A 5,741-nucleotide genomic window follows, 5' to 3' on the forward strand; every position below is an offset into this window, starting at 1 on the left:
TTTCTTCCCACGTCATCTTCAGCCTATGATAGGAGGTGGAGGTTTTCAATCACTTCATCACCTACAGTATTGCACTTGTACTATGTAAAAGAGAAATGTTTTTTAATATTGGGCAGACTATGGCATAAATTGAACCGTTCCTGAAAGCAACAGTTGACCTGTCCAGTAATTCTTTCTGATGCTAAGTGGAAAACAGAAGGCTTACAAAGGATTCTTTGTGGATTTCTGCTCAGGCACCTTTAGAGTTCTTGGAGAAGGAAATGGCATCAAGCCTTGTGCACAGGAAAGTCAAGAGATGAGACTGGTTCTCATTTCCTTCACCACGTTAACCTCCCAGGTCTAGCCTGGAGCCTCCACATCAGCTACAAATCATGCATAGTGTTTGTGTTTTTAAAGGGGCTTTGTGCTAGAGCCCCACAACTGATTTAGAAATGCACATGCGTTTTCTTAGATAAACATTCTTACTACGGATAATAATCAGTCTTTTCCATGAAAGCTTTGGAGCTGAAGGCCCAGTTTAAACATGGCAATTGCCAAGAGCACATCATCTAAAATGGAGAACGAAGGAATATTCCCTCATCACTTCATTCTTTTCTGCATGGACTAGGGTAGCCCCAGTTTTTATGTTGTGCACTTGATGGGAAAAACCTTTCCTGGACAGATTTTATCTAGGATTATGCAAGGTTGTATTAATATGACTTAGAAATGGAATTTTCTTTTTGAGACAAAGTCTCACTCTGTCACCCAAGGTGGAGTGCAGTGGCACGATCTTAGCTCACTGCAACCTCTGCCTCCCAGGCTTAAGCAATTTTCCTGCTTCAGGCTCCCGAGTAGCTGGGACTACAGATGAGTGCCACCACGTCCAGCTAATATTTGTATTTTTAGTAGAGATGGGGTTTCACCATCTTGGCCAGGCTGGTCTCAAACCCCTGACTTCAGGTGATCCACCTGCCTTGGCCTCCCAAAGGGCTGGGATTACAGGTGTGAGCCACCATGCCTGGCCTGGAAATTGTTTCAGAGGTTTTTTGGAGTACTGTGTTTAGGCTAAAGGAACAGAAGTCACTTAGAAGGCACAGGATGATGACATGGAACATCTTACCCCGCCTGGATGCCCCATTTACCTACCTCAGTGCTTCCTCTCCAGAGAGAGTTAGGGTAGGGCTCTACACGAGTGATAGATTCACAGAGGACGGAGTGACTATCTTAGAACTCACACACAACAGCCAAGTGTCTCTCACACTGATGGGTGCTCTCAGAGCGAACACTCACACTGCCAGTACCTGCTGGATGGTACAGAATGAGCATGTGCACGAGGGGCCGGGGTCAGTGACCTGAAAGTTATGCAGCGGGTGAGGGCATTCCCTAAACCCCGAGCCTGCCTTATTTGTCCCCTGGCCGCACACAGTTAAGATTTTTATTTTATTTCTTCATGGCTTATTGGATTTTCCTTTCAAACTACAAAAGTAATGCATGTTGCTTGTTGCAACAAACAAAACCAACAATTCACCACAGGGGATCACGACGTCAAAGACAATGATTTCTTCCTCCTCCTCTAGTCATCCTCTCCCTTCTCCAAGGCAATCAGTGTTAAAACCTTAGTATACAGCCTTCCCTACTGCTTTCTATCCTCATAAAAACGCACATAGCCACAAACAGAGACACATAGAACACGCACTCCACACACACATTCAAAATGTAAAGACTTCTTTTCAGTTCATACATGGTACTCAGCAAATTGTCTTTTCAATTAATACTATATTATTACATTCCCGAATGAATGCATAATATTCTCCAGATGGATGCACTAAGATGCATTCCATTTTCCATGTACTGACAGTTGATACACCAGTTTCTCTATTTTGTCAACACTATAAATAATGCTTCAGTAAACAACCTTATTCACCTAGACTTATAAACTGATGGCATTATATCGGTAGGATAGATTCCCCAAAGGTGCTTTTCTGTGTCAAAATGCAAGCGTATTTTGATTTGAATAGGTTCTGTCAAGTTGTTTTCTAAAACCATTGAAGCAATTTATAGTTGTTTCAGTAATATGAACAGAATGTCCCTTTCTCCTTTTCTAACAGCACGGGATATTATCACTGTTCTAATTCATTGTTGTTCAGATTTTTGAAAGGAATTACTACCTGTTTTTTAGAAAGAACTGCTTTGAGTCACACACAGAGAAAGACTTACAAAGTGCACTTTTCTGAGCCCTTGTCTCCAAGTGGGTTGCAGTCAATCTTTTCCAGAGACAAATTATTGTAACAGAGCGAGGTTAAACACGCATGTTCTTCTGGGTCCCAAGTCCTGGCCTTCCTGCCCAGAAACCTGGATTCAGAACAGAGTCCTCATCCCTTCTCTCCCTGCTGACCTTGAGCAGACCTTGCCCGGATGTTGCATGCCATCCCTGTGCTCACCACACTGAACTGTTCTGTGCCACTTTCAGAATGGACAGACTCGGTCAGTGTCTCAGCTTGGCTGCATAGCAAGTTATCCTGAACTGGGTCTTAAACAGTGGACATTTATTCTCACATAAGGCAGGAAGTCTGAGACCAGGGTGCCAGCACGGTTGGGTTCTGGTGTGTGTCCTCTTCCAGCCTGCAGACTTCTGACTTCTCATAGTGGTAAGAGGAGAAACTAGCTCTCTGGCCTCTTCTTAAAAGAACACTAATCCCATTCATTAGGGCTCCACCTCTCCCAAAGGCCTCACCTCGTAATGCCATTATACTGGGGATTGGATTTCAACATAAGAAGTTTGGGGGTATGCAAACTTGAGACCATGACTATCAGTGTATCTTATTTGTCTTTGTAGCCTCAGTGCTTTGCCCAGAGTATGGGACAGAGTATGTGTTCAATGTATATTACATTGGTTATAATATAAAGTAAGTTACGTCACAGCAATGAGTTCCTTAGTAAATCAAATAACATGCAAGAATGCTCACAAGATGTATTCAAAATGGCAGAATGAAGCCAGATCACATCATCTCCCTTCCCTAAGTACCTAGTAAATAGATAAATACCCAGGAAAAAAATTTCTGTAACAATAAGCAAACAAGGAAAGGGATCTAACCTAATGTACCATGTTATACCTATAAAAAAATGTCCCGTATATAAGAGAGACAAGAAAAAGAAAGAAATTACAATACAGCTCAGTGTGGCCCCACATCCTGTCCCATCCCCATTTTCCCCTCCCCAGAGGCAGTCACGAGGAAAGCTTAATCACCAATATCCTTACAGTTCTCCCTAATAACTTGCAATTTGGAGCAGCCCTTTACAATTCGCAAGGAGAAAATTAACACTCCTATTTATTACTCAGACAACTACAAGAGAAGAGAAAGGCCTCTGGGATATGCCACTTTACAGAATCCTGTTTTTTTTTTTTTTATTATTGTGGTAAAAAATAAACACCCAACATTAAATTGGCCATTGTAGTTATTTTAAATATGCAGTTGAGTGGTGTTGAGTATATTCACACGTTGTGAAACAGGTATCTAGAATGCTTTCATCTTTCAAAACTGAAACTTCGCACTCATGAACACACATTCCCCACTCCCCCCCATCCTTGACAATCCCCTTTCTACTTTCTATGTCTATGATTTTGATAACTTTAGGTATTTCATATGGGTGGACTCTTGCAGCATTTGTCCCTTTGTGACTGACTTATTTTGCTTAGAATAATGCCCTTGAGGTTCATCTATGCAGTAGCCTGTGAAACAATTTTCTCTTTTTTAAGGCTGCATAATATTTCATTATATGTGCACAAGGATTCTAATGTCTCCATGTCCTCAGAAACACCATTTTCAGTTCTTTTGATGGTGGCCATTCTAATGAGTATGAAGTAATATCTCATTGTGGTTTGATTTGCATTTCTCTTACAATTAGTGATGTTGAACATCTTTTCATATGCTTATGGGCCACTGTATATGTTTTTTGGGAAAATGTGTATTCAAGTCTTTTGTCCACTTTTAAATCAAGTTATTTGCATTTCTGTCATTGAGCTGCAGAAGTTCCATATATATGGACATATATATATTAACCTTTTATTAGATAGACAGTTTTCAAATATTTTCTTCCTCTACATAGATTGCCTTTTCACTTTCTTGATCGTTTCCTTTGATGTTCAGACATCTATAAGTTTGATATGGTCCAGTATGTCTATTTTTGCTTTCATTGCCTGTGATTTCATGTCATAGCCAAGAAATTACTGCCAAATCCAATGTCCTGAAGCTTTGCCCCTATTTTTTCTTCTAGAATTTTAATAGTTTCTAACCTTATGGTTAGGTCTATAATCCATTTAGAGTTAATGTTTTGCATATGGTATACATAAAACGTCACCTTCTTGCACATGAATATCCATTTTTCCCAGTACCATTTGTTGAAGAGACTGTCCTTCCCTCATTGAGTAGTCTTGGCACCCTTGTTGAAAATGACTTGGCAATAAAGGCAAAGTTTCTGAGTTCTCCATTCTGTTCCATTGGTCAACACATCTGTCTTCACGCCAGTACTATACCATCTTGATTACTGTTGCTTCAAAGTTGTTTTCAAATAAAGAAATATTAGGCCTCCAACTGTATTATACTTTTTCCAGATTGTAAGACTCGCTATTTGAGGTCCCTTGAGATACCATAGGAACTTTATGATCTTTTTTCTATTTCTGTAAAAACTGTCATTGGGATTTTGATAGGGATTGCATGGAATCTGTAGATCACTTTGGGTACTGTGGACATTTTTTAAATTCCTGTGAGTACATACTATGGTAGGTGTATATATTTATGGGGTACATTAGATATCTTGATATAGGCATGTAATGCATAATAATCACATCAGAGTAAATGTGGTATCCGCCACCTCAAGCATTTATCCTTTGTGTTATAAACAATCAAATTATATGATTTTAGTTATTTTCAAATATACAATTAAATTAACTGTTAAGTAAACTCTGCCAGGCACAGAAAGACAAACAGTTAACAGTTTTCTTCTGTTTGCGTAGGATGACTGACTTTTCTGGGTCTTTTGTGGTTCCATATAAATTTTAGGATTGTTTTTTCTATTTACATGGAGGAAGTCACTAGTATTTTGATAGGAATTGCATAGAATCCTTAGATTACATTGAATAGTATGACATTTTAACAATATTGGTTCTTTCAATCTAAGAACATAGAATATCTTTGCATTTTTTTGTGTCGTATTCAATTTAATCAATGTTTTATAGCTCTCATTGTAGAGAACTTTCACTTCTTTAGTTGAGTTAATTCTTAGGTATTTAATTTTATTTATGGTTATTGTATTTCTTGGCTGCTTGTTCACTGTTGGCATATAGAAATGCTACTAATTTTTGTGTGTTAATTTTGTATCCTGAAACTTGACTGAATTTTTTTTATCAGTTCTAACAGTTTTCTGGTAGAGTCTTGATGTTTTTCCAAATATAAGATTATAACATCAGCAGCAGGCCGGGCGCGGTGGCTCAAGCCTGTAATCCCAGCACTTGGGGAGGCTGAGACGGGCGGATCACGAGGTCGGGAGATCGAGACCATCCTGGCTAACCTGGTGAAACCACGTCTCTACTAAAAAAATACACAAAAAACTAGCCGGGCGAGGTGGCGGGCGCCTGTAGTCCCAGCTATTCCGGAGGCTGAGGCAGGAGAATGGCGTGAACCCGGGAGGCGGAGCTTGCAGTGAGCTGAGATCCGGCCACTGCACTCCAGCCTGGGCGACTGAGCGAGACTCCGTCTCAAAAA

Source organism: Rhinopithecus bieti, unplaced genomic scaffold (assembly GCF_001698545.2).
Source record: "Rhinopithecus bieti isolate Rb0 unplaced genomic scaffold, ASM169854v2 scaffold_50877, whole genome shotgun sequence".
Lineage (NCBI taxonomy): Eukaryota > Metazoa > Chordata > Mammalia > Primates > Cercopithecidae > Rhinopithecus > Rhinopithecus bieti.